The 12173-nt window shown below is 42.5% G+C and overlaps 1 protein-coding gene across 17 annotated transcripts in view; it reads left to right on the forward strand.

Moving 5' to 3' along the window:
- RALGPS1 (Ral GEF with PH domain and SH3 binding motif 1) overlaps positions 1 to 12173 on the forward strand; it is a 218704-nt gene that overhangs the window by 54369 nt on the left and 152162 nt on the right. The window lies entirely within an intron of this gene.

Below are 12173 nucleotides of genomic sequence, written 5' to 3' on the forward strand. Positions count from 1 at the left end.
AGCAGAAATTGGATGTGTTGTGATTAATTCTGTGTAGTCTAGCTGGGCACAAGGACATGTGATGTGCTATCTATAAAGCATTTTCTTAAGTTCTAATTGAGATGGATCCAAATGGTAGTTTAGGGCAGATTTGTTCCCAAAGGTTTTCCTCTAATTCTGCTCCAGAATCTTTTCCCCATTTTAATCTTAATGAAATGAGAGGAAGGGTAGCTATTGTGTGAGGAGATTTCCCTTTCCCAGTGGGTTGGTTGAGTTGAGAAGTTGCTCAAAAACTATTTCAGCTGGATAATGCTTGTGTCCTTGCATTTGGCTGATTTAGAAAATATATAACCAGGTCCTGGTGTATCTCTAACCAGCCACATGGTATATGTCCCAATATAAAATTTATTTCTGGAACTGTAAGGGGCTTTTGGTTAGCATAGAAGTCTTTGAGATTATATAAACCCACATTTTCCCAAGCAAATGAGCCTGATTTGGCTGCTGTACAAAAGGAAGGCTGTTGAGTTATTGAGATTAAAGGAGAATCAACATGCAAAAGTTTCAGTCTCCATTCTTTCCGTATGGTCAAATCTGATTTTAGAAGGAGATTAATAATGTTCTCTATTGTATTGTCCATAAACTATTTCATCTGAAAAGGTGAGATGTTCTCCTTTTATCAAAATGATCATTAAGTACAAGGTTTACTTGTACTTAATGGTTTACCACCTATCACCACTTCACCGTGTTTAAATGAGTGTAGTAATGTAAAGGTTTCATCCTGAAATTGTTATTGTTGGGTAGACCATTATCTTCTTTGCTTAATTGGCATACCCAGGCCATTTACTTTCCAAGTGATTGCCATTAAGTGTGACAATGTAAATTTAATTCAAAGTTATGCAGCTTATCCCAGGTAATGGATCTGTTAGGCAGCATAGTAATTTCAGTGTTGTTATCATATTCCATCAGCAAAAAGTAAAGATGCTCTGAATTCCAAACTCACCCCTCACTAATTTCTCCAACCTTCCCAACAGAATCATCCCTACACCTACGCTTGAGAGTGAAATAGTCCATCTCTTCCTTCATAAGCCAAATGCTAATGAAATGAAATGATATTTGGGGACATAAACATTAGCCCTCCTCCCCTCTTCCCCCAGAAGCAGAAAACATTTTGCATGATTATATTGCAAACAAAAATAAGAGACCAATAGCCTAATTCTTGCCTGTTTTGGTTATAGAGCCCATAGCTCTTGGTCCACCTTAGTTGGTAGTTTCAGTGGGACCTCAAGCAAAGAAGAAGCCACCTGTGTGTTGTTTTTGCTGCTATTGTTTTTTCTGAAGGCCTTTTTTGTCTTTGCTGCCAATCTCATTTGAGTTCTGTGCCTTCCTCTCCAGTGCCTACTTCTCTCAGTTATTTGTCTTCATTTGGTTGCTGTCCCAGTTGATATAATAATTTTCTAGCTTTGAGTTGTGTGGAGGCTTTAGCAACTGCTTCATAAGTTATTAGGAGTTTGAATGAGTAACCCTATCGGTACATTATGCCTGTTTCACAAAATGCTGTGATGTAAATTTTAAGTTCACATCTGCATTGCAACATTCTTGTGCAGAGATTCTACTAGATGTTTATCATTGAATTTTCTATTATGATTTTTCCAGTGTTCTGAACTTTTGAAATAAGTCTTTACATTATGAAGGCTCTAAAGCAAACAATAATGTCTCTCAGGGGCTCACCATTTTTTGGTTTGTGACGGAGTGTTCTATGTATCCTCCTCATATGACCTGCTTGTATAATGGCGTCATTTCTTTTATTCCGGACATAATAACCTTATGTAGGTTGGTGTCTCCAAAAATTTTCAGAGCCCCTTGAAGGCATAGATTCTGGCAGCGATCCCAATCCTGTGCATTCTTGAGCTACAGCTTGATGTCAGATTTTTTAATATTCTAAATCTTGATTCTGTTGTTTGTGCTGGGTTCCATTGCTTCATTAGCTGTTGCAGAAGCATCTGAAACTGGAGGTTTTTAAAAATATCTTCTCTCAGTAGTTTCAGTGCTTACCCCAGTACAGTGGTCCCTCGGGTTACAGGCGCTTCAGGTTACAGATGCTTCAGGTTACAGACTCCGCTAACCTGGAAGTAGTACTTCGGGTTAGGAACTTTGCTTCAGGATGAGAACAGAAATCGCGTGGCGGCGCAGCAGCAGCGGAAGGCCCCATTAGCTAAAGTGGTGCTTCAGGTTAAGAACAGTTTCAGGTTAAGAATGGACCTCCAGAACGAATTAAGTATTTAACCTGAGGTACCACTGTACTCAGTTCTTTTTTAATTAGGTCAACTAAATTGCCATGTCAAATGGAACTTCTGGTCTCTCTGAGTTGTTTTTCACTACCTTGAGCCCTGGTGGCCATTTTGGAAATGTCTGTGGCCTGGGCTTGTGAGTCTCTGATGATCTGAGATGGAGGTGACAACTAGTTGTCCAGAGTACTACTTTGTGACAATCTAATATTGCAGCTCAGTGCCTGCTTGTGGCTGTTAGGAGTTTGAGCAAGACTTTGTTTTGGAGCAAGCTAGGCCAGCAACAGATCAAAATGTCATCTTGCCTTGGTGACGTCTCGACCCCCAAAATATAATTTCATTTTCAACACCTGATGCCTGGAGTGATTCTGGATGGAACATTTTACAGGAAAATTTTGAACTCCCTACAAATTGGGTTATGTAATTTGACAGCTGGTTTTCACATATAGAATTTGTGGGGCTGGCTGACACTCCCCCCCCCCAAATCTCTGTCTCTCTTTTTTAAAAAGTATATAACTCAGAAATGTGTTGGTACATTTACAAAATAGTTTGAGCATTTTTCCTTCTGAATAGAAAAAGGACAGCATTGATAGATTGACCTTTTTAAAATATATGGCAAGACACTGCAGAAACAAATGCTTCTGTAAATCCAGCTTCTGAAATTAACTTTTCAGTAAGAAAAACACCCCAAGTTTCATTTCTGGGTAGACTTTAAAACACCTGTGATTTTCACATCCTAAAAGAAATAGTAACCAAAATGTTAGGTTAGCTGGAACAAATTTAAGAGTTTATTTGCGAATAGACTGACTTGAAACTAAACATGTAATGCAATCCTATGCGTGCTTATTCAGAAGGAAGACTCACTGTTCATTAGGACTTCAAGTGTGTTTAGGATTGCAGCCACTATGAAAATTTGTTTATTCCAGTTATTTATTAGTTGCTTTTCAGAGCCAAGCTTTCACAAAGCAACACACAGAGAGAAATAAGAAGCGAAAGAAAGAACCTTTGGCAGAGTATGAAGCGCTGGTGTGAATATAGACAAATAAATGATTGAAATGTGAAATTAGATCATCAAAATTCTCTCAAGGAAAGGCAATACTAAAAAGATCAGTTCTGTTATTCAAGAAGGCCTTAACATTTGTTTGGCCCCCCCCCCTTTTTTTTAGCATAAGAGAGTTTCACAACTGCAGCAACTGTACCAATTTCACTGGTGAGCACACAACAGGAGCTCAGATATGAATCCTGAATCACAGGCAGGGTCATGTGGGTGTAGCTGCTCCATAAGGTAAACAAACTGCCGGCACTTTGAATTCGGCCCAGAAATGCCCTGGGAGCTAGTGCAGCTGGTGCAAAAGTAGTGTCACACCCCACCAAACCTGAGTAGCCCCCATGTTAAAGTGCACTGCATTAGTTTAGTTTCAAGATAATTAAAGCATGAGTACTAAGAACGGTTTCTGATGTTCCAGATAGGCCTGCAGCTGGCATAGCAGCCTGAGCTGATACAATGCATTTGCAAACTGCGCGTTTGGTCCTACAGCAGAAATCCAATCCCACCAAGGTCCAGATTAATCCTGACCAGATTGACAGGTCTACCAAGCCTCTATCCTTGACATCCATAGGTGAAAAAGGAAGGTAGAGTTGTGTGTCATCAGCAACATAAACTTGTTAAATTAATATGACGGTCTGAAGTAAAAAAAAATTCGAAATAGAAGAAGTTTAGATGGTTTTCTCTTCCCTGATGCTTAATGCATATATTTTGTCAATAGTTGCCCCCAAAGCCCCTCATAAGGCCAGAACAGACATAATGAGGCTAATCAAAGAGGAGACAATAGATGTACATTTCCCTGTTTATCTGTTTGTTTTGTAACACAAAAAAACTTTAATAAAAACTTATTTAAAAACCTGTGATTAAGAGACCAGCAGAAAGCCCTGGGATCTTATACCCTAACCCTAACCCTAACCCTAACCCTAACCCTAACCCTTAATATGAATTTCCCTTCAAGTCCTACTGCAGTTAATGGACACATTGGTACTGACATTAACATTGGTACTGACATGGTTTAAAGCTGGTTAAACTGAGAACCTAATTTAGCCTTTACCCCAGATAATAGTTTTGCTGGCATGTCATTTTATGCCAGGACATAATTAATTCACTCTGGGAAGGCAGCAATCCCTAGAACCAAATTTAATTACAGCCCTGCTGTGGTGCCTGCTAGTGACATGAAACAAGCATTTCACTGAACTGGAGTACAAAGCAAAGTGGAAAAACAGACACATTTCTAGTCTGAGAGCAAATAGAGCCCATCATTGTCCAGTCCTGTCCTCAAATGTATTAGTGTACACATTTGTGTGTTTGTGTTCAATGCCATTTATTTATTTATTTATTTATTTATTTATTTATTTAGTAAGTAAGTAAGTAAGTAAGTATGCCACATTTAGTGTAGAGCAGGAGAAGTGTCAAAATACTGTTGAGTGGAGAAATGTTTTTATGCCCACAACAATTGACTCTCTTAAGTATAAAGTTGTTCTATTGCGATCATCAGGGCCGTCTTACCCATTGGTGTCAGGGGTGCAGGACACCAGGGCGCCGGGCTCTCAGGGGCGCCAGGCCAAGAGTCCAGGGTCTGAGAGTTGAGTCCGGTGAAGAGCCTGCCTGTCGGTTGGAGTGCCGTGGCAGGCTCAGCGGCTCTGCACTATGAGTTCGGGGACGACTGAGCCTATGTGATGCTGAGGCAGCCGGCCGGCTCCGCCCTCCTACGTGCCTGGGACTGGGCAACTGGGGGGGGGGGGGCGCCAGGTGGATCTGCTTAAGACAGCCCTAGTGATCATTGACCAGTATCAGGATAAAATCACCAATTACAAAGTTTGAACGAAGTAAATTTAAAATAAATAAAATTACATATAATAAAAAAGCAGCTCTAGTTGGTCATTTATCCAACAGAAGAGAACCCTTCTGAGCTAGGGATGACCATCCATCAATATACTACTCCTGAGTGCTTGTCATTATATGTCACACTTTAATTGCTGCTCTACAGAATTTGGCCACCTTATATGTTATGCCAGAATTATTATCTAAGATCAGCAGAGTAGCAGGAAACTGTTCAGAACTCCCAATATATTTCTGGAGTATAGGCAAAATAAGGTGGGAGCGTAGATCTCTGTAAAACAAGCATTGGAGAAGCACATATTCTCCAGTTTCAATTTGGACAGAGTCACAGGGACAGCATCTATACAGATACGGGATTTTTCTATAGTGACCTTTAAGAACAGCAGAATGAAGAGCACGGCATAGGGTGAATGGCCTATGATATTTAGGCAGATCCAGATTGCTTAGATACTCTATAGGCATTGAGAGATACCTGCTGTAATCACTGTCAATAAAATAGGGGGACCTATCCAGATCTCTTTGGCATTCTGTGTCTGTGATACACTGTTTGATAGCTGATTTAGCTTGCTCAAAGCCCATTCTGAGCAATTGCTCAAGGGAAAAGCCCAGAGCTAGAATTCTGGTCATAAAAGTCTGATACCATGCAGATTGGAAGTCATCCTTCAGAACAAGGGGAACAAGCCCAGTAGGAAAAAATGATAATCTTAGCCATACTCTGGCCTCCATGCTCAAGAGACCTGCCTCCAGCCTAAAGATGGCATTGGTGACACATTTAGGGACCTGAAAGATTGATCTTAGAAATTTATATTGGACGCAATCCAATGATGAATTGACTCTTTATTCTCTGGTCATAATAACAGCTCAGATATACAGTGGTACCTTGTTTCTCGAACTTAATTCATTTTGGGAGTCTGTTTGACTCTCGAAACCGTTAAAAACCAAGGCGTGCGTGGCTTCTGATTGGCTGCAGGAGCTTCCTGTACTCAAGTGGAAACTACATTGGATGTTCGGCTTCCGAAAAATGTTCACAAACCAGAACACTTACTTCCGGGTTTGAGGCGATTTATTTGGCAACTAAGCCGTTCGGGAACCAAGATACCACTGTATGATATGTCCTGTCAAGGATCTTGATAATCAATTGGGGTTGTCTAGTCCCTCTTTTCCCCCTGCATACACTCCACATTCTTCCCAAATCTGCTCTGGAAGCTTGGGGGAAATCCCAGAGCAGATTTGAGGTGTCTGTGGGAGAGTAGAAAAGGGGAATTCCATTGCACTTGTAATTTTGTTCACATCATGATTTAGGCCTGGGTGATGTATCACCCAGGACCGATATGAGGGGCAGAGCGCGATGGCAGCTTCACACAGCCGTATATTGCATGTGGAAAATCAATCCTGCTCCTGAGTCCCTCTGCTACCAGTGCCGCTTTCAATATTGGGCCACTAGTAGCAGAGGGACTTAGGAGCAGCAGTTTCACCCAAGATAAACTGCCGGGTGAGGCTACCATCACGTTCTGCCCCTCATACCACAGAGGGAGGAGCAAGCTGTATTCCCACCCCCCGGCTTTTTTAAACTGCTCCGCTGAGGTACCGGCAGCCACGCTCCTCAGTGGAACAGTTTACAGAAGGCCCCAACTCTGGCTCATGTGAGCCAGAGGCGGAGTGGGGGCTCCATTAAACTTTCCCCACCCCACCCCAGCTGAGCAAGCCCTGGTGCCTTTTGTGTGAGTCGGAGAGGCACTGGGCCTCACTCAGCTGGGGGCTGGGAGCCCTCCCACACACCCTGCTGAGCGGCGCAAAGAAGGCCTGATGTGCCTCCAGCTCACGCACAAGCAAGAGGAACTTCGGAGATTGCTTAGCTGGGGACTGGAGCCTTCCCACCCCCTGGCTGAGCAGGGCAAACAGGCTGCATCAAGACCCCGCCCTGCAAGGCACTGGAGTGAAAGCACTTCAGGTCCCTCCTTCGTGAAAGCTGCAGAAGTTTCACCCTGGCACCTCACGGGGTTGGGGCCAATGCAGCTTGTTGTTACAACATTGCTGTGTATTGCCAGATTGCAACCTTTGGCTGGTGATACATCGTGTTGTTGAAAACCTGATGTCGCTCAGCCCTAATCATGATTTTGTTGGATAGACCCTGTTTAAAAAATGTTTCAGAAAACATTTGATCTTGCTTGTATTTGTGTGTGTGGAATGTGTATCACATTTAGAAGCAGTGGGCAATTTTTTTGCTGAAAAGCATAAAATGTATTGGAAGGTTAGAAGTTAATGGTAAAAACACATAATGAGGAAGTTCTCTTCTTGTACAACACAATGCTGATGGCATGTAGACAAATACTATGGGGCGGGAGTGTGTGTTGTTTAAGACCTTTTTCTGGTAAAATCTGCTGGTAAATAATCAAAATGTAAACTTTCAAATGCATTTTCCAGGCACAAATGTGTTTATTTTCCTGGCCTGTACTTATTGTAGTGATAATTATTTCTGCTGATATTTACAGGCCTGTTTTTACTATTTTTGTAGCCCGCCCCTTCAATCTCATTTCAGTTCTGCTATCATGCTTAGCAGATTTGTGCCACGTGAACAAATGCTTTCCAGGCTCTTTGACCACCAGACATCTGTTTATCACATGGGGGAGACACGAGTCTTGACAGGTGTGAACTGGCACCATTATTCACAGCAAATACAAGTTGGAAACTTGTGTTGAGAAGCGTGGGTGGAGATGAAGTGATTTTCCCGCTGTTCTCAGCACATGTGGGCTTTTGGATTCCTACAGGACATTCTATCACATGCCTATAGAATTCTTTGGAGGCAGACTTCTAGCGCTTTGGCTGGCTCCCTGTCTTGGGCTGCATAACCTCCACAGTACACAGCTGATGTTGGAGAAACTTGCATAACAGAGTTGTTTGAAGCTCTGTGGTTGCTAATAGTGGCTTAGGGTAGATAATCTGGTTAACTCATTTCCAGGATGCTATATACACAGTAGGTTAATTCTGAATGCAAAAGCTATATAGATTTGTAGTAACCTGAGCTAGTAATTGTGGAGGCAAGCTGTAGAATGTATTTGGAACATCAAGGGATAATGTGAAATTATCATTTTTCCCTTGGCAAAAATAATGTTTCTTTTTCCCTTTTGGATTATATTTGTGCATGTGCATAGCTCTGAAGTATGCATATATATCCAATTTAAAGTAAAAGCATTCAAATACACTGAAATGTTTTGTTTGTGCTACATAAGACCCACTGTCTCCAGAGCTCTATGTTAACAGGACTAGGAAAATGCATCAGCCACTCAAGCACTATACAAAGCCAACCTTTTGGATGATCCTGACTAGCTCTCCTAATCTGAGAAATGAACGTAACAGGAATGGTCTGGGTACTATGGTACTACCTGTTTTCAACTTTCTCAGCTGGTAGCAGAATAGTTGAGGTTCCAGAAAAGGATTTGTGGGAGATAGCTATAGATTAGGGTGGCCAAAGTGTGGCTCATGAATTCCATGGGGCTTTTAGGCATTTAAAAGAAATTCCTAGTGTATGCATAGCTGCACATATGCTTTGGGCAATTACCCTTTCCTCATCTGAAGCATCCATTGATGACTGAGGAACCAGAGCCGATGTTAGCCCACATCCCAAAATGAGTTTGTAGTGTTTGGGCAATAAGATGACAATATAGTGGTCATTATATTATGTTGACAGCATTTAAGCACATTTTTATGGTCATACTGTATTATATTCCCATCCACACTGAAAATTCAGTGATATTTTGTAGGAATCTTAAAATGATAGATGCAAAAATCATTGTCCTATATTTCTCAGTATCCTTTTACTGTGCGAGAATCTGGCAGAATCATAAAGGAGGACTGTTACCTTGAGGTAGTGATGGGTAGAAGCATTTCCAGGCCACTGAGGTTGAATAAAGACATTCATTGCACTGACATTACTGTAATAAAACCTCCAAGTCAAATAAAGTTTACGTGGCATTTCAGAGGATTTTCTTTTCCGTTAAGAATATATATAGAAGGTGCTTTTGAAATATTATTGCAGAAGCGCTAACATTTGCTGATGCTCTCTAATTATACAAAAATGGGTTTTTATTGTGGTACCAGTCACAGTGCTACCTTCTCCTTTGCAATGAGTACTGTGATGTGCGATAGAATGAACTCAGACAGACAATGATCTGGATTAAAAATGGTCTCAACTTTATTGATTACAGGTGTAGGTGGAATTTTGGCTCAGGTATTGGGTGTATATCCATTTCAGCCTCCTACCAGAGGGTTGAAACTAGCCATCTGCCATGTGCATTTTGCAACTGGCTTTCAACCACTTGCGATCAAGTGAAGGTGCCTGGGCGCCAGGATGGTGCCTGAAATCTCCACCATCTGGGGATCATTGGATCCGGACTGTTTCCACACCCTAATACCCCCATCCTGTAGCACTCTATCAGTTATATTTTATCTGTACAATCAGAATGGATTTCTGGAACCAAAATGCTTTTATTGTGCAGCCTGAACAGGAGCAGTCACAATTAAGAAAAAGAGGTCAGAATAGGCCAATATATATGTGAACTGTCCTTGGATCAAGTGACTTTTCTTCTTTAAGTTCTCAAAGTTCTTCACCAAGCTCAAGATTATCATCTTAACTGGCTAAATGTTTAGCTGATGATCCATCATAGTCAGTGCATCATTTGAAAAAACAGCAACTAGACATTCTGTTTTGGCGACTGCAACCCTGGTTTAAGGAGCCATTTGGCACCTAGCTTATATATCAGGGTTGTGCCCAGGAATATGGCCTCCCCCAATATGCCGATTTACCAAGATAGCGATCCTAAGGCTGCCACTGGTATCTCTATGGCCTGTCTGCGCCACACTTGGGTTCTGGACAGAGACTTCCACCAAAACTCCTCTAACAGAGTACCCTGATTCAGCGGCAGAGTGTATGCTGCCACCACCCGGCACAGGGGCAGGGTGTGCACTCATGCCAACCTGGCAGCCCTGTGTGACTGGGGTCAGACTCTCCAGTTGCAGCCTCGGAAAGTGGTGTGGTGGGGATGCACTCAGAGTAGAGGGGCACCGCCTCCACTGCCGCCTCTCCTCCTCTCTGCCACTTCGGCTGGCAGCATTGGGCCATTGAATGGTGGAAGGCCTGGCCCGGGCATGGCTTTCCTCCCTGTGGCTCTGGCCTCAATGAAGAAGCCTGTCATGTGGGAACCTCGTTATGTGCCCAGGACCATGCCCCCCCCCAGGCCCCTATGCTACACCACTGCCCTGATTAAGTCTCTGATTCAGGACAGGATGATGCACCACTTCACCCAAATGTGTGAACACAAGAAACATTGATATCGCAAAAGTGCTAACATGTGCTGATGCTCTCTAGTTATACAGAAATGGGATTTCATTAAAATACCTTCCATTAAACAAGCAGCTGTAATAAGTTTATCCGGTGAAAATCAATTATGGTGAGCTTTACATATACTGTCCTTGCTTAATTGGGCATCCTTTTAATCCATCCAATTCACAGCAAATCTCATTAGACGCATAGAATGTTTTGCCTTTGTTGCACATTACCCCCGTGGAGCTGACAATTAAGTCAGACATAGCCGCCTTATAATGTCCATAGTGATACTGAAAAATAGTTAAGATGTAGGAAAGCCACAGAGGTGTTTGACTATAATATACAAAGCACAAAATTCAGGATTATTTCATCAGAATAGGGAGCCAAATTATTTCCTTAGAAAATACAATTTCAGTTTCGTTTAGCGACAAGGTGTCACTTGGTCATAAGATGTGTTTCTTAAATAAAATGGTAGATTGCAAAACAGGATTTGCATTGCAATCAAGGTTTCTAATAATTTTAGAAAAATAGGGATGGGTCTATATAAAGAATGGGAAAATCACTTTTAATTTTTAATATGCTTAGAAAAACCAACACATTTCTCACAGAAGATTAGCTGTCATCCTAAAGAGTGTACCACAGTTGTGTTCTGTTCCAGAGGTTGTGGGAGCTCATGGTACCCTTTCCCTTGGCCTGGAGAGTGGGACATGGTCAGAGGCACCAACTTGGGCCCCAGATTGTGGGTGCCCAGTGGCGTGCATGCAACGTGACACCATGCCATCACATCCCACTGGTGCACACTGCTCAACCTGTGCTGGCTCTCCAGAATCATGGCGGTGACTTGGTCAGGGCCTCCATCTCTGCTGTGGGGCTTCTGTTGGGGGCCACTGTGGCTGCTTATGTGCTTCTGGAAGTATGGCCCTGCTTCCAGGCTGGGTCTGTGTCCATGACAGGCCTTGGTAGGGCACCCAGAGTGGAAATTTGTGAGTGCCAAGGCACCTACGCCCCCTCCCCCAATGGCACTTATGGACATGGCTGAGACTTTTCTTCTCTGTTCATTTCCATCCTAAATTGCAGCAAAGAAGAGATCAAGGTGTGCCTATGTGCCTGCCCACCTTGAAATATGCAATAACATAAGAATAGACTGCTGGTGCAGACCAGTGGCCCATCTAGTTCAGCATCGTATTCTCATAGTGACCCACAGTTACTGTGGAAAACCAGCAACAAAACATTAGCACAAGAGCACTCTCCCCTTCCATGGTTCTCAGCAACTGTTATTCAGAAGCATTGCTACCTCCAACTGGAGGTAGAGCATATTCATTGATAGCCCTTTCCTCCCTGAATTTGTCTAATTCTCTTTTAAAGTCATCCAACTTGGTGACCATCGTTGCCTCCTAGGGGAGTGAGTTCCATTGCCTATGTGCTACAGGAAGGTGTACTTACTTTTATCTGTCCTAAATCTTCCAACATTTGGCTTCATTGGATGTCAGTGAGATACGGGTTCTTCCTTTGCTAAAGTCTCACTATGGAGCAAAGTCTCTGGTCTCATCAGTGAAATTAAAACAAAACAAAACTGGCCTTGGTATTCCTCATTCTTTGTATTCTGTCTGTGCTATTACATCTTACTTTAGCATTGGACTCAGGCGTTAACTTTTAGGGCCTAGGGTATCGCCTGAATGCGCATAAGACCACCACACTG

This window comes from Podarcis filfolensis, assembly GCF_964270895.1.
Source record: "Podarcis filfolensis genome assembly, chromosome: Z".
In the NCBI taxonomy this organism is placed as follows: domain Eukaryota; kingdom Metazoa; phylum Chordata; class Lepidosauria; order Squamata; family Lacertidae; genus Podarcis; species Podarcis filfolensis.